Source organism: Ornithorhynchus anatinus, chromosome 14 (genome assembly GCF_004115215.2).
Source record: "Ornithorhynchus anatinus isolate Pmale09 chromosome 14, mOrnAna1.pri.v4, whole genome shotgun sequence".
In the NCBI taxonomy this organism is placed as follows: Eukaryota; Metazoa; Chordata; class Mammalia; order Monotremata; family Ornithorhynchidae; genus Ornithorhynchus; species Ornithorhynchus anatinus.
In genome coordinates, this window is record NC_041741.1 from 16,396,161 (window position 1) to 16,418,765 (window position 22,605).

The following is a 22,605-nucleotide window of genomic DNA, read 5'->3' on the forward strand; positions in this document are numbered from 1 at the left end:
AAAGGCAGAGGTCATAGAAACCCTTACCCACCAAGTCTTTATTGGTGCCAGAGAATTTTTGCCTCAGGAGTAAAGTTCAGAGCAGCCCAATGTTTGGCAAGGATTCAAGACTTAGTGGTTGAACAGAGCACATCAATTACCTTCTGCTTTAAGTCACCGACTCCACCATCCAGAAATGAGTCACTGGAAGGGGAGGTGGTAGCTGGAATCTGACAGAGCGGGTGTCTGACACGGCTCTGGAATGGAAATAAATGAATTCTCCGGGCCATCTATGAGCCCGGAATTAATATTCCTTTAATAAGTTTTCACTGTGTTGGAGGCAGCAGATTCTGTAAAATGCCACAATGGAATAATGATCAAACCAGACCCTCCCGCTTCATGTTAATAATCTGGATAAAACTGAACCCCCAGCGAGGAGGCAAATCTGAATAATGCCATAATTTTGTTAGAAACCATCTGCGCTGCCCTTAGCTATAATAAATGACATTAACGAACACTTCTCAGGGCGTTTCAACAGAACTGCGGCATAATAGCCAAACGATATTAAAGACTGGAATTCTTGTTTCTCCACTCTTGATTCTCTTCTCCTATAGGCCTTCAGGATGGAGTTTTGAAAGAATGAAGGTCTTGTCACAATAGAGACTAACAATAATCGAGGCATAAAATGTATATTACCCAGTTCAAAGGTAAACAACTACTTGGCAAATACACAATCTACACAGTTCTGCTACAACTGTTTTCATTACACGATTTCATAATTAATAACAATTGTGGTGTTTGTTAAGCGCTTATTATGTGACAGGCACTGTACAGGCGAATCGGGTTGGACAAAGTCCCTGTCCTGCATGGGGCTCTCAGTCTCAATTCCCATTTTACAGATGAGGTAATCGAGGTACAGAGAAGTTACTTGGCCAAGGCTACATGACAGAGAAGTGGCACAGCTGGGATTAGGACCCATGACCTTCTGCCTCCCAGGCCCATGGTCTATCCTCTATGCCATGCTGCTTGGCTATAACTTGATGGAAAAATAAAAACTGCAGCATGAAAAGCAGAATCGCCTAGTGGATAGAGCACAGGCCTGGGAGGAGTCTGACCTTGGGCAAGTCACTTAGCTTCTCCGAGCCTCAGTTCCCTCATCTGTAAAATGGCGTTTCAATGCCCATTCACCCTCCTACTTAGGACATGAGCCCCATGTGGGACCTATAGTCTTGTATCTACCCCAATGTTTAATATAGTGCTTGGCACATAGTAAGCATTTAACAAATACAATCATCATTATTATTTTTATTAATAACAATAATCAGGAAATACCCTTCCCTCTGTTCTGGTCCAACATGATCCACAAGTTGGCGAAACAATGAAGTGTTCATGCCTGTGACTTTGGTCACAGTGTGATGTTGCTACACATCCTACCCTCTTCCTAGTCATTCGATTGTATTTATTGAGCACCTACTCTGTGCAAAGCAATGTACTAAGCACTAGGGAGAGTACAATACGACAATAAACAAGACATATTCCCTACCCACAATGTGCTTACAGTCTAAAGACGAGCTTCTCTGTTATCTACCCTAGAGCTTAGTATGGTCCTTCGTACAACAGTGTTAAATACCACAATTATTACTATTATCATCATCATCTGCTTCAGATAAACAGTAATGCACAAAAGGGTACTTTTTGATTTTGTGGTTTTTGCAACTTTACAGTATTTAACAAAGGAAAGTAACAAGAGTAAGGATAAAAAGCTTTCTGCTAGAAGTGGTCATCTCCGTAACATAGGAATTTGGATCAGAAAATATTGATCATGGTGGTATTTGTGAATCAAATACTCTGACCTCATTATCTACTTAATGATTACCAGAATGTGACTTTTTCATAATAATAATAATAATGATAGTGGTATTCATTACGTGCTTACTATGTGCCAAGCACTGTACTACACGTTGGGAAAGGTACATGATAATCAAGTTAGACACAGTCCCCATGGGGCTCCCAGTCTAAAGGGGAAGGAGAACGGATGTTGAATCCCCACTTGACAGACAAGGAAAATGAGGCCCAGAGACAAGAAGTGACTTGCCCAAGGTCACAGAGCAGGAAAGTGGCAGATCTGGGATTAGAACCCAGATCCTCTGACTCTCAGACCCTTGCTGCTTCCCTGAGGTTCTTCAAGGATACACCCTCTGCATTCTAAGAGAATTCCCAGTTGTCCCAAATCCCGCTTTAAGAAAAGAGGATTTCCCTCAATGAGAGATGGGTTTGTGAGGCTCACCATTCCACTCTGTTTCCCATGGTCAGCGGTAATGAGGTACGAAAAGCAGCGTAGCTTAATGGATAGAGCAAGGGCCTGAGAGTGAGAAGGAACTGGCTTCTAATCCCGGCTCCTCCATTTGTCTGCTGGGTGATCTTGGTCAAGTCGTTTCACTTTTCTGAGCCTCAATTCCCTCCTCTGTAAAATGGACATTAAGAGTGGGAGCTCCATGTGGGACAGAGACTTTGTCCAACCTGATTAACTTGCATCTACCCCACTGCTTAGAACGGTGCTTGACATATGGTAAGTGCTAAACAAATACCATTACTATTATCATTATTAATATTAATCCCGGTTTGGAACCTATACAATTGCATGGGAGGGGTGTCCTACTATACTGCCCGGCCTGGAAATCTTGGACCCCAAATCAGCTGTGTGACTGTGGGCAAGTCACTTAACTTCTCTGTGCCTCAGTTCCCTCATCTGTAAAATGGGGATTAAGACTGTGAGCCCCACGTGGGACAACCTGATTCCCCAGTGTTTACCCCAGCGCTTAGAACAGTGCTCTGCACATAGTAAGCGCTTAACAAATACCAACTGAACCAACACCTCACTCCTAAATGCCAGCCTACTTACTGTACCTACAACTCATCTCTCTTGCCATCCATCTCTTGCTCACATCTTCCCCTCCTGCCTGGAACTCTCTCCCTCTTCACATCTGACAGCCCACCACTCTCCAAAGCATTATTAAGGTCCCATCTCCTCCAAGAGGCCTTCCCAGACTAAACTCTCTCTTCCCCAGCTCCTTCTCCCTTCAACATCATCTAGGCGCTTGAATCTGTGACCTTTAGGCATGTGATACTTGCCCCACCCCTGAATCTCCCAGCATTTTTGTATCTATCTTTAACTTATATATTCTAAATGATTAATTTACATTAATGTCTGGCTCCCCCTCTAGACTTTATAGCTTGTTGTGGGCAGGGAACAGTTCAGCCGACTCCGTTGCGCTGTACTCTCCCAAGGGCTTAGTACAGTGCTCTACATTTTGTAAGCATTCAAATACCATAGATGCTGATGATCGATCAATCTGTGAGGAAAAAACAACAGGAAGAGACAAACTTCTTAGGAGCAACTGTCTGATCTTGATGATTTGCTCAGGATGAGAAAGAGAGGAATACAACAGATGCTAGGCGGAAGAAACTCTAAATAGCATGGACTTTCAAAAGTGTTTTGTCTACCTCCTTTTTAGGAAAGCCTCAGCCAAAAATCTCAGCTACAGTATCAGAGAAAAGTTTTTTTAAGCTCGGGTTATTTCTGAGCGCAAAGGATGGTCTAGCATACAAAGCACTAACCTGGATATCTGGGCTCTGTTTAGGATTTAAAAATCCCCAGTTAAATCAGCTCATCTCTCCACTCCTCAAGTATTCCCATCTGTAAAATATTTGTATCATTGGATTTGTTAAGCACTTATTATGTACTGAGCACTGCTCTAAGATCTGGGGTATATACACGTTCATCAGGTCGGACACAGTCCCCATCCCACATGGGGCTCACAGTTTAAGTAGGAGGGAGTAGGTATTAATCCCCATTTTACAGATGAGGTAACTGCAGCACGAATAACAATTGTGGTATTTGTTAAGCATTTACTATGTACCAAACAATGTTCTAAGTGCTGGGGGAGATACAAGTTAATCATTTTGGACACTGTCTCCATCTCACATGGGACATACAGTCTAAGTAGGAGGGAGTAGGAATTAATTTCCATTTTACAGATGAGGTACCTGAGGCAATAATCACTGTGGTATTTGTTAAGCACTTAGACCAGGGCTCAGCAGCGCTGGGGCACACACAGGCCAATCAGGTTGGACACAGTCCCTTTCCCACATGGGGTTCATAGTCTAAATAAGAGGAAGTAAGATTGAATCCCCACTCTACAGATGAGGTAACTGAGGCACAGAAAATAGGATTAAAGTTGTGGAGGACCAGTCCATATCAAGTGCCTGGAAGTCCAAGGACAGAAAATGCTGCATAAACACTGATTCACTATTCTTCCCACAAAACTTGACCAACAAAAGAAATCGTATGTCATTTTCTTACACCTAAGATCACAATCCACTAAGAAGATCTGCCAGAAACATCCATACTCCTTAGGGAAAGTGAAAAATGTATTGATTTGGGATGTTGTTTTTTTTCTGGTAGGGGATTTCAGCACAGTTAAGGATTACCATTAAATTGACACACAGAAAATCCAGGTTATAATGATCCAGAAAAAGATCTATTCAATGAGAAACCTTCTCTTTTTCTATTATTAAACAGGATTCAAAATAGATGGGGCTAAGATGAGTGCTTTAATTATTTACAAGTGGTAAAAGATGCATTAAGCCATCCAGAATACACACTGCTTTCAAACTGGAATTTAGGTCCATGGGGGTTAAGCTTATGTAGAAACCCTGTGTATCTGGTTTTCAGATACTTGGGCCAAACTGCCTACTATTTACATTATCTCTGGGAACGTGTTTATCGGCTCTGTTATACTGTAGACTCCCAAGCTCTTAGTGCAGTGCTCTGCACACAGTAAGGGCTCAATAAATACCACGGATTGGCTGACTGAACCAGAATTAGCACCCGAAGATCCGGAACAGGACAATGAGCGTACTTGGGGGGTGGGAAATACACGTGCTCTTTACAGAGGGCTATTCTGCAATAAGGTAAACCAGTCACTAAGTGGAGGGCTGCAGTTTCCTGCAGTATAAGGCAGAAGAGATCAAAAAGTTGCAGAATAATGATGATGATACTGATAATAAAAATAATGATAGGAATAAAGATTGTAGTATCTGTTAAGCACTTTCTCTGTGTCAAGCACTTTACCCAAAGGCTGGGGTAGGTATAAAATAATCAGGTCCCCTACATGAGGCTCACTGTCTAAGTAGGAAGGAAAACAGGTTCTGCTACCCCATTTTGCAGGTGATGAAACTGAGGCACAGAAAGTTAAGCGTCTTGCCCAAGGTCACTCAGCAGCCAAGCGGCGGAGCCGAGACTAGAACGCAGGTGGGTCTGACTCCCAAGTCTGTGCTCTAACCACTAGGCCATGCTCCAACACCCACTGACCATGAGGCAATTCTCAAACCACCCAACAAGGCCACCTTGAGTCATTTAAAGGAAGACGAGAAGCAGCATAGCCTAGTGGATAGAGCAAGGGCCTGGGAGGCAGAAAGCCTGGGTCTTAATCCCGGGTCCATCACTTGTCCACTGTGGGAACTTGGGCAAGTCACTTCACTGCTCTGTGCCTCAGTTCCCTCATCTGCAATACAGAGATTAAGACTGTAAATCTCATGTGGGATATGGACTGTGGCCAACCTGATTTGCTTGTAATTACCCCAGTGCTCAGTACAATGCCTGGGACATAGCATTTAATAATAAAGACAATAATAATAATTTAGGCACTTGTTAAACATTTACTAAGTGCCAGACACTGTTCTAAACTCTGGGGTAGATACAAGATAATCGGGTTAGACACAGTCCCTGTCCCACAGAGGCTCAAAGTCGTAATCCCCATTTTACAGATGAGGGAAGTGAGGCCCAGAGAAGTGAAGTGATTTGCTCAAGGTCACGCAGCAGAAAGTGGTGGAGCCAGGGCCTGGGCTCTGTCCACTATTCTCTACCATGCTTAACAAATACCATTAAAGAAAAAACAGATGAAGCATTTCATGTGTGACAATTCAAGACCTATCTGGCTCTCCAAACTGCGCCACTCTTTGCCTTTTCTACAAAGTGCACGGCCCAGTTAAAGAAAGGACTAAAGCTAGGCAAACATAAAGGAAATGAATGAGCCACCCTCCAAAAGCAGTAGGAAATTAAGTTCCATTCTTCGTAAATCCTCAGACAGGAATTCCCATACACTGGTCTCTCAAAGGTCCAATAAAAAAAAACCCGCTCTTAATTACTGCAACACACTTACACTGTTATCATTAAGGCTGTGTGTCAGCAATTACGGTTTTATATTCCTATTTTCAAGAGAGCCATAAAAATGTGTTTGGGATGGATACTGGGGCCGATAGTTGTGATTCAATTGTGCCTGGAAGCTTTATTTGTTCCTAATGGTCCACGCCAACTTTAAGGAAAACATATCTGCTCTACAATATTGCAGGGATGAAAATATACAGGCTGCCTATAGATCCTTACATCATGGTTAAAAAGCAGTGATTGACTTTTCCACATGCACATGACAAGCAATGCCACACAAGGCTACAAAATGGACATGAGCCTTTAAATGTGAGCACTGGGAAGCAATAATGATTAATAATACTAATCATGGTATTTGTTAAACACTTACTATGTGCCAGGCACTGTCCTAAGAACTGGGGTGAATACAAGCAAATCAGGTTGGACGCAGCCCTGTTCCACATAGGGCGCTCAGTTACAATCCCCACTTGTAACCGAGGCACAGAGAAGTTTAGTGACTTGCCCAAGGTCACAGAGCAGACAATAATGGTATTTGTTAACTGCTTACTATGTGCAAAACACTGCTCTAAGCACTTGGGAAGATACAATGCTATCGTGTTGTCCCAGGTGGAGTTCACAGTCAATCCCCATTTTCAGATGAGGTAACTGAGGCACTGAGAAGTGACTTGCCCAAAGTCACACATCTGACAAGTGGTGGCATCAGAACCTATGACCTTCTGATTCCCAAGCCCATGCTCTATCCACTATGCCATGCTGCTTCTCTATCATGTGTGCAGAGCACTGTACTAAATATTTGGGAGATTACAAAATAACAGAGTTGGTAGACACAGTCCCTGCTCCAAGAGGCTTGCAGGTCAGAGGGGGAGACAGACAGTATTGTTAATGAATAAATTACAGATATGTACATGAATGCTGTGGGGCTGAAGGTGGGGTGAATCAAGTGTGAATGGGTGACGCAGAAGAGGGTGGGAGAAAGGAGATGAGGATTTAGTCAGGAAAGCCCTCTTGGAGGTGATGTGCTTTTAATATAGCTTTGAAGGGAGGGAGAGTGATGATCTGACAGACACAGGGAGAGGAAGTTCCAGGCCAGAGGCAGGATGTGGGTGAGGGGTTGGAGACGGGATCAATAGGATCAAGGTACAGTAAGTAGGCTGACATCAGAGGAGTAAAATGTGCAGGCCGGTTGTAGTAGGAAATCAGAGATAAGGTAGGAGGAGTAAGGTGATGGAGGGCTTCAAAGGCAACGGTAAGGAGTTTCTGTTTGATGTGGAGGTGGATGGGCAACCATCAGAGCCTCTTGAGGAATGGAGAAACATGGACTGAACGTTTCAGTAGAAAAAAGATCCAAACAGCAGAGTGAAGTATGGACTGGAGTGGGGTGAAAAAGGAAGCAGGGAGTTCAGCAAGGTGACTGATGTGGTAATCAAGGTGGGACAGGGTGAGTGCTTGGATGAACGTGATAGTTTGGATGGAGAGGAAAGGGAGGATTTTAGCAAAGCAACAGGGCCTATTGGAAAGAGCGCAGATCTGGGAGTCAGAAGACCTGAGTCCTAATCTCAGTTCAGCCACTTATCCGCTGTGTGACCTTGGGCAATTCACTTAATGTCTCCATGCCTTCATTTCCTCATCTGTGGAAAAAAAAAAAAAGGGAGTCAATACCTGTTTTCCCTCTCCTTGAGCCTGAAAGCCCCAATGTGGGACAAAAGGATTATCTTGTATCTACTCCACTACATAGTACAATGCTTTGGCACATTGTAAGCTCTTAATACCATTATTATTATTATTATTGTTAGTAGTAGAAACAACAAATCAGAGTTCTTTCTGCAGTTCATTCATTCAATCATATTTGTTGAGCGTTTACTGTGTGCAGAACACTGTACTACGCATTTGGGAGAGTACAATATAGACACATTCCCTGCCCACAACGAGCTCACAGCAAGTCTAGTTGGGAGGAGAATTCTTTCGATGACGGATTCCAAATGATTTTTTTTTTTTTAAATGGCATTTGTTCAGCACTTACTATGTGCCATGTACTGTATTAAGTGCTAGAGTAGATGCAAGCTAATCAGATTGGACACAGTCCCTGTCCCATGTGGGGTTCACAGTCATAATCCCCATTTTCCAGATGAGTTAACTGAGGCATAGAGAAGTGAAGTGACTTGCCCAAGGTCACACAGCCAACAAGTGGCTAAACTGGGATTTAAGCGCACATCCTTCTGACTTCCAGGCCTGTGTCATATCTACTAGGCCTTGCTGCTTCTCATTTTGAGATATTCAGATCCATAAATGTGTTCTGGTTGATCTCCCTTTACCTGAAGCAGCGGTGTCAGAATCTTGACCTTAAAATGGTCTTAAAACATTTATCAGTTTCCAAAATCCAATCAATATCCTAAACCCTAAATTAAAGATGAACTAATGCCACTCCGTTGCTTGTCTGCTGTGTGACTTTGGGCAAGTCACTTCACTTCTCTGTGTCTCAATTGCCTCATCTGTAAAATGGGGGTTAGGACTGTGAGCCCTATGGGGGACAGGGACTGTGTCAATCCGATTAACTGGCATCCAGCCCAGTGTTTGGAACAGTGCTTGGCACTATTACTGAGATCAATTTGTAGCTTCTTGGAAGGTAGGAACTGTTCAATTTCAAAGTATTACTATTATTTTATTGTTTGTTTATCTTTATTGGAAAACAAATACGCCTAGTGAAACCTGGAGATATAGAAATTTAAGTAAGGCGAAACTTGGGGAGGTCAATTTTTACTGGTTGCTATTTGTACAAAGTTTTACAACCAAAAACTTCAATTATGTGCTTATTTTTAAAACGAGAGAAAAGAGGTGGTGTAAGAATGATTTACAAGGAAACTGGGGGTGGATTTGTTTCATTGAAAATTAGAAAGGATCGAGAACGATAAATTTACCACTGAGAAGTAAAGGATTATTACAGGGAGGGTCTTAAAAAGTCACACAAAACTAACGATGATATTTCTTAGGTTTTACAGGAGACCGACTACTTGGAGATGAGATAAAAGAAAATTATTTGGATGAAACAGGAAAGCTAGTGATCATTTTAGGCATCTCCCATATAAATGTTCCCTGAAAGAGTGTGCCGAAATCACTGTAATCACAGAAGGAGTATAACCATGAAAAGTGAGTAAGAAACGGAAAACAAAAAACCCATTAGAGGAAGCCCGCTGCTCTATCCTTAAGCAATGATAGAAGATGGTACGATGAAAGAGAAAATGCGTTGAAAGAGCTGATTAAGGCTTGCTTCGAAGACAAAAACGCGAGCCTAATTCATAGGACTATTTTGACAATTGAAATGAGAGCCGTGGGCTAGTTGAGTCACTTCAGGAGGGAAGAACACTGAAAATGGAGCTGGCATGCCCTAATGGAAATATCTTGGGACTAAAAGTCAGGAGACCTAAGCGATTATTGCTATTTATTGAGCACTTACTGCATGCAGAGCACTGTACTAAGCGCTTGGGAGAGTACAGTTCAACAGAGTTGGTAGACAAGCTACCTGCCCACAAAGAGCTCACTGCATCCAACTTCCAGCTCTACCACTCACATGTGGTGTGACCATGGGCAAGTCACAATCTCTCTGTACCTCAGTTATCCCACTGCCAGGCACTGTACTAAGCACTGAGGGAGCTATGAGTTACTCTGGTTGGATACAGTTCAAGTCCCACATAGGACTCACAGCATTAATTCCCATCTTACAGATGAGGGAACTGAGCAATGGAGAAGTGAAGTGACTCGCTCCAGGTTCAACAGCAAACGAGTGTCAGAGCCAGAATTAAAAACACTTGGTCTCAGGATCTAATGGCCTGGGAAAACCGGGAAAAATCCAGCCTTTCCAAAATCCCAGATGCTCAGGGAGGCCAGGAGGAGGATGAGGAGGATGAGGAGGGGCAGAGAAGGAAGTCAGGAGGTCGTGGAGCTCAGGAATGCTTTGATCCCCAGGGGAACAGAGGAGTCTCTTTGAGACAGAGGAAGAAACTGGAAATAATTGACAGACAAAAAGGGACTAGGCCAGGGACGAGGCCTTGACGACCAAACACTTCTCCATGCTCCGATGTGAGGGAAGAATTGATAAAGACAAAGCCTATGAGGTTTCAGGCCATGAAGTCGCCTTAGTTAACCTTGATTGACAGGAACTAGACGAAAGGATTAGCATGTGAAAGAGCTGAGCAATTTGGTGGGGAAATGAGACCCTGGCTGTCTTGTTTTTAGAAAAGAATCCTTAGTGCATAGACAGACATCTCCATAGAGATAACAGGCACTCAGTACAGGGTCTGGCACACAGTAAGCACTTAAATACCTTAAAAAATGAAATCAAAATAAAAACAAGTAAAGAAAACAAGGCTCTCTCTCCCTTTCTCTGGCCAGCCCCAAGTTAGTTCTTACTGTGAAATGACGGATGCCTAGTGCAAAGAGCAGGGGTCTGAAAGTCTAGGACCTGAGTTCTAATACCAGCTCTGCCACTTTCATTATCATCGATGGTATTTATTGAGCACTTCCTACGTGCAGAGCATTCTACTAAGCACTTGGGAAAGCACCATACAGAGTTAGCTGACGTTCTCTGCCCACAACAAGCTGACAGTCTAGAGAAGACATTGCTAATTCAATCAAAGATATTCATTAAGTGCTTACTATGTGCAGAGCACTGCATTAAGTGTTTGGGAGAATACAAGAGAATTAGCAGACACGATCCCTGACCATAACGAGCTTACAGACTACAGTTTAATGGGCATTGATACATTACCACTGGACTACATCCTCAAAGAAAGCAGGTTCATCTCAACAGCGCACTGTGAGATGCCACCCTCTTTTATTTCATCTCAATCAATATTTACTGAGCACTTCCCGTGTACAGAGCACTGTACTAAGCAATTGGAAGACAGGCTCCCTGTCCACACGGAGCTTATAGACTAGAGGAGGAGACAGACCGAGGGTTGTATTTCCCATTTTGTGTCTACAGATCCTTTTGAATTTTGTCCAATGGAGCACGATCAATCGTATTCATTGAACTCTTACAGTGTAGAGAGCACTGTTCTAAGCGGTTGGGAAAGCACAATTTAACAGAGTTGCTAGAAATGTTCCCTCCCCACAATGAGTTTATAGCCTATGCAACAAGTCAAATTAAGATGTTCAGGGTTCTTAGTTTACCTGTGGCAATCAGTCCTGTGGGGATGAGGGTAGGTGAAAAGAGCTTACTCTCAAATGCAGGAATTACAAATAAAAATATTTGCATCAGCCCCATGTGGATCAGGTACTGTGAATGCCCTCATTGTGCATTCATTCAGTCATATTTATTGAGTGCTTATTGTGTGCAGAGCACTGTACTAAGTGCTTGGAAAGTACAATTTGGCAACAGAGAAAATCCCTACCCAACAATGGGCTCATTATCTTGTATAATAATAATAATAAAGGTATTTGTTAAGCGCTTACTATGTGCCAAAGTACTGTTCTAACAGCTGGAGGGGGATACAAGGTAATCAGGTTGCCCCACAAGGGGCTCATAGTCTTAATCCCCATTTTACAGATGAGGTAACTGAGGCACAGAGAATAATAATAATAATAATAATAATAATGTTGGTATTTGTTAAGCGCTTACTATGTGCAGAGCACTGTTCTAAGCGCTGGGGTAAACACAGGGGAATCAGGTTGTCCCACGTGGGGCTCACAGTCTTAATCCCCATTTTACAGATGAGGGAACTGAGGCACCGAGAAGTTAAGTGATTTGCCCAAAGTCACACAGTTGACAAGTGGCGGATCTGGGATTAGAACCCGTGACCTCTGACTCCTAAGCCCGTGCACTTTCCACTGATCCACGCTGCTTCTCAGCAGAAGAAACCAACTTAAGAAACCAACTTGATTTCTTCAAAGAAAAGGAGTTAACTTCAGATGAGTGGGGTATTGGCAAAGGAAGGACAATTGACCAGAAGAAGTATGGCCAAGTGGAAAGAGCACAGACCTGGGAATTGGAAGATCTGTATTCTAATCCCATCTCTTCTCCTTGCCTGCTGTGTAACCTTAGACACGTCATTTAGCTTTCCTTTAACTCAGTTTCCACAACTACCTGTTCTCCCATTCACCTTAGACTGTGAGCCCCATGTGGATCAGGTACTATGAACACTCTAATTTTCTTGTATCTTTTTCAGTGCTTACTACAGGGAAAGAAGGAATTTCATGGCCTAGGTAAAAGAGCGTGGGGCTGGGAGTCAGAGGAACTGGGTGTGAACCCCAGTTCTGCCACTGGTCTGCTGTGTGACCTTGGGCAAGTCGTTTCACTTCTCTGGGCCTCGGTTCTCTCATCAGCAAAAAGAGGATTCAAAACCTCTTCTCCCTCCTAGACTGAGAGCCTCATGTGGGACCTGAATATTTTCAAGAGGCCTTCCTTGACTAGTCCTCACTTCCTCTTCTCACACTTCTTTCTGCATCACCCTTGCCGCACCCCTTCTTCATCCTTCCCTCAGACCCACAGCATTTATGTACATATCTGTAATTTATTTCTAATGCCTGTCTTCCTTTCTAGACTATAATCTCCTTGTGGGCAGGGAACGTGTTGACCAAAGCTGTTATATCTTATTCTCCCAAATGCTTAGTATAGTGCTCTGGAAACAGTGTGCACTCAGCATGGTCAAGTGCAAGGAGCACGGGCCTGGGAGTTAGAGGACCTGGGTTCTAATTCCAGCTCTATCAATTGCTTGCTTTGTGACCTTGAGCAAGTCACCTAACTACTCTGAACCTCAGTTTCCTCAACTGTAAAATGGGGATTCAATACCAGTTCTCCCTCTTTCTTAAGACTGTGAGCCCATGTGGGACAGGGACTGTGTCTGACCTGATTAACTTGTATATACTCCAGTGCTTAGAACAGTGATTGACACTTAGCACTTAACAAGTACCATAAATCAAATACCTTTGATTGATTGTGAGCTGGGAACATGTTGCTTCTTTATTCTGTACTTCCAAGTGAAATCCCCAAGAACAAGTTGTTTACCCAGATTGTCTTTAAATTTCTCCAAAATGGTTTGTTACTGCCTCCTTAATACTGGTCAAAATACTTGAGCGTGAAACAAATTCATTTAATAAACTTACTCATGAATTCACTCAACCCAAGGAAATCCGTTCTGACAAGCTGTTGCCAATCACTGTGTGCCAGTATCTCATAAATCACGCCTCTGTATCTCAGATCTCATGGTGATGGCGGTTTAGCTATGTATTTGGTATGTCATTTGGTATGTATGCTCCTTCCAGGATCACAGCAGCAAACCTGGCCTCGCTAATTTCCCTCTTGATTTCAGCCAAGATTGCATTCCTGACTGCCTTAATTCAATTTGCTCCTGTGGAATTCTGTTTGACATATCAGAGAAAACAGTACAATTGTCCATGTGATTTGCTAATCCATCATCGTTCTTGCTAAACAAATGTGTCAATTCAACACAATTCCCACTGTTCACTCAAGCTTTTGCCTTCTGGGTTTGCAGAAAGTATCAGCTCTTGACTTTTTATGGAATTTTTTTAGTGCTTACTGTGTGCCAGGCACTTTACTAAGTGCTGGGGCAGATACAAGCTTGGACACCATCCCTGTCTCACAAGGGGGTTCCAGACTTAATCCCCATTTTACCTCAGGCATGGAGAAAAGAAGTGACTTGCCCAAGTTCACAAAGCAGACAAGTAGCAGAGCCAGGACTAGAACCCAGGTTCTTCTGACTCTCAGGCCCATGCTCTACCCACTAGCCCATACTGCTTCTCAGAAAAAGTACAATTCAAAAGATTTTGTAGACATGATATCCCTGCTGAGGAGAGGCAGACAGCATTCAGGAAGAAAATACAGTTGTTTAAGGCCTTTGGTCTCCAACTTTCTTACTCAAACCCCTAATTACAGGCAGTGCAGAATTGGGTTCCATTTGGATAAATTAGAGCCCCCAAATAAGAACATAAAAATGGCCATACTGGCTTAGATCAGTGACCCATTTGCCCCAATATTATATCTCCGACCAAACAGAGAAGGCTGTTTATTTGATGTTAGAGAAACAAACAGACTTCAGCTCTTCCTTTTGATGCTTCTCAATGAGAATTATCTAATTCAACCATCACAGCATAAATCCAGTCTCTGCTGGTTTCTGATTTTAGAGGACAGAACCATATTCCCTGTGACAGATCTCAACCGTAGCCTGGTGAATTTTCCGCTAATCAAGGACAACATTCCAACTAATTAATGGAAGGAATTTTGAAAACAAGGGCCCAAGAACAAAGATCCTAATAAAGAAAGATGTGCAGTTTCAAGAATGGCATTCTCGGAGAGGTTGGAAGCATGTCTTCTCTCATCCCCAAAGGGCAGCACACAAAGTTCAAAAACTCGATTATAACCCTTCTACAGAGAGGTACAAAATGGCATTTAACAAATGTTCTACATAGACACCACACTCTAAAAAGATACTGAACCTGAAGAACATTAATTATATGCATCTTTGGTTGGAAATTATCATGCTAATCCAACAAAATTGGCCTGATTTTTAAAAGACAGAGAAGCTACTTGTCTTTATCAGAAAGTTTCCATTAAAAAATGACTCTTACAATACACTCGTGCATTATCAACATCAGTGATATTTACTGAGTGCTTACTATGTGCCGAGTACTGAAGTGCTTAGGAGAGTATAGTATAGTAATAATAATAATGATAATTGTGGTATTTTTTAAGTGCTTACTATGTGCCAGGCACTGTTCTAAGCGCTGAGGTGAATACAAGTAAATGGGTGGGACACAGTCCCTGTCCTACATGGGGCTTAAATTTTACATATGAAGAAACTGAGGCACAGAGAAGTGAATGCCACAAGGTCACACAGCAGACCAGTATGGGACACAGGATTAGAACCCAGATCCTTCTGACTCCAAGGCTTCTGCTCTATCCACTAGGCAATGCTGCTTCTCTTCGGAGTACAACACAACAAAGTTGGCAGACACATTTTCTGTGCATTCTTCTTTAAGCTAGAACATTCAGTCAACCAATATTGATACAGCTCAATAAATACGATTTATTGATTGACTCCTTGTTCCCTAAAACCCTGTATGCCAGTATCGTGATGTTTCTCCAGAGTATCCAACCTTTATCTTCTCCTGCCAATAGAAGGCAAGCCACTCCAATTTATCAATAGCGCTAATGGCACTTATTAAGCCCCCTCTTAGGGTCACACCTGGAGAGTTTCCAGTACTCTACCAGTCTTGGCTATGGGAGGGAGAGTCAAGCAGAGGCCTACACATTCCATTCCTAGCTTGGGCAGTGGCTAGCGAGTGGCAGGCAATCTGCTACAAGTCAAAACTCACCCACGCTGGACAGCAGCGACCGAGTCGAGGGCAGAGACTCGAGTTTACTGAGTGGAAGGAGGCAGTAGTATACCATTCAGTATTTTTACCAAGAAAACTCTATGGATCCACTACCAGAATGGTTGCAGATGGAGATGGGGGCGTTTTGGGAGAGATGTGTCCGTGCAGCACTATGGGTCGGAAACGACTCGACGGCATAAGACAGACAATTTCTTAAGCACTTACAACTAGGCCAAGGACCGAGGTATCCAGGGGAGATACACAATACAATCTGCTCAAAGTGCCTGTCCCTCATGAGTCTCACAGTCCAAGAGGGAAAGAGATCAGGTATCATTCCCATTTTACAGAGGAAGCAACGAGAAGCTAAGTGGGTCAGACAGTTAATTGTATTCACTGAGCACTTGCTCTATGCAAAGCACTGTACTTAGAGCTTGGGAGAGTGTGATATAACAGACACAATCCCTGCCCACAATGAAATTACTATCTAGAGATGGAGACACATGTAATGTAAATACGTAAAATTACAGATACGGACATAAGTGCTGTGGGGCTGGGAGGGGAGATGAATAAAGGGAGCAACTCAGTGTGACACAGAAGGGAGAAGGAGAAGAGGAAAGGGGGGACTTAGGGAAGGCCTCTTGGAGGAGATGTGCCTTCAAAAGGGCTTTGAAAGAGGAGAGTCGTTGTCTGTTGGACATGAGGAGGGAGGACGTTTCAGGCCAGAGGCAGGATGTGGAGAAGAGGATGAACTGCCCAAGGTCACACACAGCACGCAAATGACCCAGAGGGGAACAGAACCCACTAGGCCACAAAGGCTCCTGATTTCCTAGATCGTAAAAGCTTCCCTCAAAACCCTCCCTCAGAGCTATAGATTTAAATTCCAATTCTGTTTATCAACTAACCTTCCTCAAGACCCACCTCACTTCACTATATGCACTCTGGTGAACCTCCTACCACCGCAAATGAGAAGTGAAGTAGGTCAAAACATTTCTAGGAAGGAAATTGTAAATATTATAGTCTTTTCCGACAATTAGTACCCCAGAAATGCTAGTTAAAGTGCAATATGTGTCATATAATTACAAAACCATCAGTCTGTGATAACAACCCACAGCACATCATGACAAGAAGATAGAAGCCAATAGAAGGAACACTGTAGAATCCCTAGCAGGACTATTAAACTTCAGTTATTTCAGAGTTTATCCCCACATGAGGTGTTTCCTTTGTAGTGTGAGGACAGTCTCTGAAAAACATGACAACATAATAAAGCCATGGAAGACAACCCCACCATTACAACTGCGGGAAAGGAAACACAGATTAATGTCACTTAAAGCACATGTCAGAAGGGATAATGATGATGTCGACGAACGAATCTTCTCATTCCGGGCCGAGAACTTAAGTACCACCTAAAACTGAAGAATAATTATATACAAATCACAAACGACAATGCCATCTGCTAAACATGCATTTTGAACTCCCATTATCAAAGAGTTTCCTTTCTATTTTTCTCCTCAATGCCTAAGAGTTTTTACCCAGCTATTCAAGTGACACAAATTGCAAATCCGGGCAGAAAGTCCTTTCATTGTCTAACAAGGCCATTGTTACCTGCCGTGGGTGGCTAGGACACTGTGTATTTACTTGCCAAACAGACTACGCAACTGTAGATCCAAAAGGGCAAGACTGGCGAGAAGGAGAAGCCAGAGAAGCAGCATGCCCTAATGGAAAGAGCCCGGGCATGGGAGTCAGAGGGTCTGACTTGTTCTACCTCGTTCTACCTTGTTCTACCAACTGCTCTGCCAATTGCTTGCTTGGTGAACCTGGGCAGGTCACTTCTCTGTGCCTCAGTTTTGTCATCTGTAAAATGGGGATTCCAATATCTGTTTTCCAACCTACTTAGAATATGAGCCCCCTGTGGGACAGGGACTATGTCTGACCTAAAACACCCAGTGTGTTTTTTCAAATGGTATTTGTTTAGGGCTTACAATGTGCCAGGCATCATACTAAGCATTGGCGTAGATGTAAGCTAATCAGATTGGACATAGTTCATGTCCCATATGGGGCTCAGAGTCTTAATCCCCAGTGGGGATTACAATGGGGAAACCTGGGCACTTAAAAGTCAAGTGACTTGGCCAAGGTCCCACAGCACAGGTGGCAATAGAACCCAGGTTCTCCTGACTCCCAGGCCTGTGCTCTAATCATTAGGCCACGATGCTTCCCAGGCAACTTTTACGTCAACCAGATAGCACAAGCTACATGAAAATTACCTTACCAAAGTTTAACCTGAGTGAGTGACCGGAATGCTTTGGTATTTGATAAAAGTTAGCAGCGGTTCAAATAATAATCCAATCAAAAATGGACCTATTATGGTAACAGTCACCAAGGAAGTGCAAAGAAACATTTTAATAGTGCCATCCAAATATTTTTGAAACCGCACATCATAATGTTGTCACAAATATTGTTACTGAAAAAAATTACACTGCCTTTTAGCTAGTGAAAAATATTGGAACCCAGAAGATCTGCTTGATCCAATCAACAACAATTTACTCCTTTTATTGTTTGTACTCTCCTGAGAGCTTAGTACAGTCCCTTGAACACAGGAAGTGCTCAATATATATGATTAGGCACACAACACACCCAGCTTGTTCTTGAGGGTGACAAACCCAAATATGATGTGCTCTGAACTCAATAACTATTATGAAAAATCCATCCTGAAAAGGTGAGTCAGTGGTATTTATCCAGTGCTTACTATGTGTACATCATGGGGGCGGGGGGGGAACGGACTGTGCAGATATCATCATGCATCTGTCTTGTCCTTGAAAAGAGAAACTAGAATAGGTTAGATTCTATCTGAACTTCATCATTTTTGAGAAGGAAAACATTTTTAGCTAGAAAAACCAATATGCCTCCACAGTAACGTTCTTGGTCATTCCAAGGTCTTTCACTCTTTGGTTCCTCATCAGATGTCTTAAACATTATTTAAAACAGACCAATTCGGGGAGCTTCACAACTCAAACTGCAGCTGGAGAGCTATCAAACCTAAATGTTCCAAACTGATCTCGAAATGAAAATAACAAGCTCTTCCTGTGCACATCTCCCTGCTCCTTAAAAACCATCCGGTGATTGCCCATACATCTTCCCATCAAATAGAAACTCCTCGGTATTAAGGCACTCTATTAGTTCTCTTCCTCCTGCCTACTTATCTCTCCTCCTTCTAAAACCCAGCACGCCCCACGTGGAACAGGGATTTGTGTCCAACCCAATTAGCTTATATCTACCCCAGTCCTTAGATACAGTTCCTGGAACAGAGTAAGCGCTTAACAAATACCATTTAAAAAAATGGTTTGAGGGACAGGCAAAAATACTGAGTCCTCTAGGCAGAATAGACCCCTCTCCAGCGTCCCTGCAGCACTTTTATTATTTCTTAAGTGCTTACTATGTGACAGGCACTGCACTAAGCGCTGGGGTAAAGACAAGCTAAAGGTTGATATCTTAAGTCCAATTTCCCTATCCATTATTTACTCCGTCACCCCCTCTAGACAGTTCCTTGTGGCAGTGAATGTGTCTGTTATATGGTTGCGTTGTACACTTAGTACAGTGCTTTGCGCATAGTATGTGCTCAATAAATATCATTGATTGACTGATGGAGAAGCTCTGCCTTAATATTAATTATCCTCCCTCCTAGTTCATTCACAAGGTTTGAACGCATACACACAAGCTCCACAGACACATATTTAAGAAGTGAAGTTTATAAGCTTTCCTCTTTGTTTTTTAGAGTGCATTCATTCCTGTTGAAACAACAGCCTATCTCACAAGAGCAGAGATGTGAGGGCAAAAGTCAAACCAGAGAATGTTGAATACCGTTATCTCAAATTGGCTTATAAAGCAAGGCTCAGTTCCACTCAGGAGTGATGAAAAAGTTTTTTCTTTCCTTAAAAAGGCTTTTTGTGAAATGCTAGTCAAAGTAGTAGCTAGTGATACGACTTAAAAAAATCATTTGGAGTGGGTGACAACTATCAATAAATTGTATTTATTGAGCGCTTACACTATGCAGAGCACTGTATTAAGCCTCCAGAAAAGTACAACAGAGGTGGTAGACCTGATCCCTGTCCATGAGGAACTTACAGTCTAGAAGGGGAGATGGACATAAAAATAATCAGTGGAATCTACTGAGTGCTTACTGTGTGTAGAGCACTGTACTAAGTGCTTTGGAAGAGTACAAAATTACAGAGTTGGTGAGGTAAATTACGGATATTACCATAAGTGCTACTCAGGAGTTCATACAGAAACCTGCCCCCATCAATAATAATGATTGTGGCATTTGTTAAGCGTTATGTGCCAAGCATTGTTTTAAGTGCTGGGGTAGATACAAGGTAATCAGGTTGTCTCTTGTGGGGCTCACTGTCTTAATCTCCATTTTATAGGTAAGGAAATAGGCACGGAGAAGTTAAGTGGCTTGACCAAGGTCACACAAGTTAGGAGCACATCCTGACTCCCAAGCCCGTGGTCTTTCCACTATGCCACATGTTTCTCAAGGAGTTGGGCGGCATCTTTGTTTTGTTCAATACAGAAAGTATGCTCACCTAAACAATTTTACTGGGCTCCACTACTCCAACGGAAGAACTTAACACTTTGAGGCAAGGTTCCTGGTTGCGACACCTCAATCAATGGTCTTTATTGAGCACTTACTGCATGCACAGCACTGAACGGAGCACTTCAGTGAGTACAATAACAGAGTCGCAAAACACGTTCCCTGCCCAAAATAAGCTTACAGTTTAGGTGGCAGCAGAGACTGGAGATCTGAAGATCCGGTGATAATAGTAATGTAATAATGTTGGTATTTGTTAAGCGCTTACTATGTGCAGAGAACTGTTCTAAGCGCTGGGGTAGACACAAGGGAATCAGGTTGTCCCACGTGAGGCTCACAGTCTTAATCCCCATTTTACAGATGAGGTAACTGAGGCACAGAGAAGTGAAGTGACTTGCCCACAGTCACACAGCTGACAAGTGGTGGAGCTGGGATTTGAACCCATGACCTCTGACTCCAAAGCCCGTGCTCTTTCCACTGAGCCACGCTGCTTCTCCGATCTCGTGAGGGGAGATGGGTTCAAAAATCCTCAGATGCTTGGGGGAGTTGCAGTTCCATCTAGGGCTCTGAACATCATTATCTCTGTATTCCATGGGATTCTATATTGAAAAGGCAAGGAGAGGCATTTCCCTAAAAAGTGCTCTGCGACCTAGGGCAAGACACTTACCTTCTCTGTGACTCTGTTATCTCCTCTGTAAAATGGGGATTAAAACATGAGCTTTACTTAGGGACAAGGACTGTGTCCAACCTGATTATCTTGTATCCACCCCAGCGCTTCTATCTACTTCAGTGCCTGGCACATAGTAAGCACTTAAGAACTACTACAATTTAAAAAAAAATGCACTGTAAAATTAACCAACTACAATGTCCTACTCAAATCTCACTTGGCTGGCACCCATTTGATAGGTCTTTCTTTCTTTACCCAACTTTCTCAATGACAAAGACTGTAAGCTCATTGTGGGCAGGGAACATGTCTGTTTATTGTTATATTGTACTCTCCCAAGCTCTTTATATGGTGCTCTGCACCCAGTTAGCATCAATAAATATGACTGAATGAATAAATACGATTGAATAAGTTTGGGCATTTAGCAAAGCGGCCATTTCCAGCACATCTGCTTTCACTCACCGATGTTTCGGCTCCAGTTGGTCGGCTTTTGTAGTCTTGCCAATTGCTTCCATGGTAACATATTCGAGACTCATCCCCACAGGGGGTGAACCACCTTGGGGAATCAAGGATGCCAAGGACAGGACCGACCGTGAGGTCCAAATGGCTTAGGAACTGACTGGAGAGACTCAACTAGGAATAACAAGTTGTAATTTCAGCTCCCGTTAGATTAGAAATTTGAGGACATGTGCCACGCACCTGCCAATGCATAATTCAGTCAGTCAACTGCATTTATTAAGCACTTACTGTGTGCAGAACACTATACTGAGTGCTTCAGAGAGTAAAATACAACAATATCACAGATACAATGCTTAGCAGTGTGGACTAATGGAATGAGTAATGGCCTGGGTGTTGGAGAACCTGAGTTCTAATCCTAGCTCTGCCACTTCCCGGCCCACAGTGAGCTCACAGTCTAGAGGATCTAACGGGAGCTGAAATTAACAGAGGTATAGAGAAGTGACTTATCCAAGGTCATCCAGCAGACAAGTGGCAGAGTCAAGATTAGAACCCAGGTTCTCTGATTCCCAGGACCTGATCTTTGCACTAGGCCATGCTACTTCATCAAATATCCTTTCAAAAACAGGTATCATTTGCTTCATGGTGCTATTAAGACACAAAAGCTAAGTTTAATAATGCATGGGGCACTTCTTGGATTTCCATGTGAAAAAGGTCCTGAATCCAGGAATATGAGTTTATTTCATCCTGCTTACATAATGGCCTAGTGAATAAAGCGTGGGCTTGGGAGTCAGAAGGACCTGGGTTCTAAACCCAGCTCTATCAATGTGTGACGTTGGGCAAGGCATTTAATTTCTCTGTACCTCAGTTCTCTGATCAGCAAAATGGTAATTCAATATCTCTTCTCCCTCCCTCTTAGTCTGGGAGCCTCATGTGGGGCCTAATTACCTTGTATTTATCTCAGTGCTTAGTACAGTGCTTGGCACATAGTAAGTACTTAAATACCACAATTATAATTATTCCTATTATCTGTAAAAGGGGGATTATTCAATAGTATTTATTGAGCGCTTACTATGTGCAGAGCACTGTACTAAGAGCTTGGAATGAACAAGTCGGCAACAGATAGAGACAGTCCCTGCCATTTGACGGGCTTACAGTCTAATCGGGGGAGACGGACAGACGAGAACAATGGCAATAAATAGAGTCAAGGGGAAGAACATCTCATAAAAACAATGGCAACTAAATAAAATCAAGGCGATGTACATTTCATTAACAAAATAAATAGGGTAATGAAAATATATACAGCTGAGCGGATGAGTACAGTGCTGAGGGAATGGGAAGGGAGGGGGAAGGAGCAGAGGGAAATGG

At 42.9% G+C, this 22,605-nt stretch overlaps 1 protein-coding gene and 1 non-coding gene across 10 annotated transcripts in view; one reads left to right on the top strand and one right to left on the bottom strand.

The window, feature by feature from the left end:
- The window catches only part of GRIP1 (glutamate receptor interacting protein 1), a 295,062-nt gene that overhangs the window by 150,575 nt on the left and 121,882 nt on the right, over positions 1–22,605 (bottom strand). The window lies entirely within an intron of this gene.
- LOC114816833 lies at positions 15,388–15,525 on the top strand. The gene has a single exon (XR_003764638.1). It is a non-coding gene; the product is annotated as a small nucleolar RNA SNORA7 (small nucleolar RNA).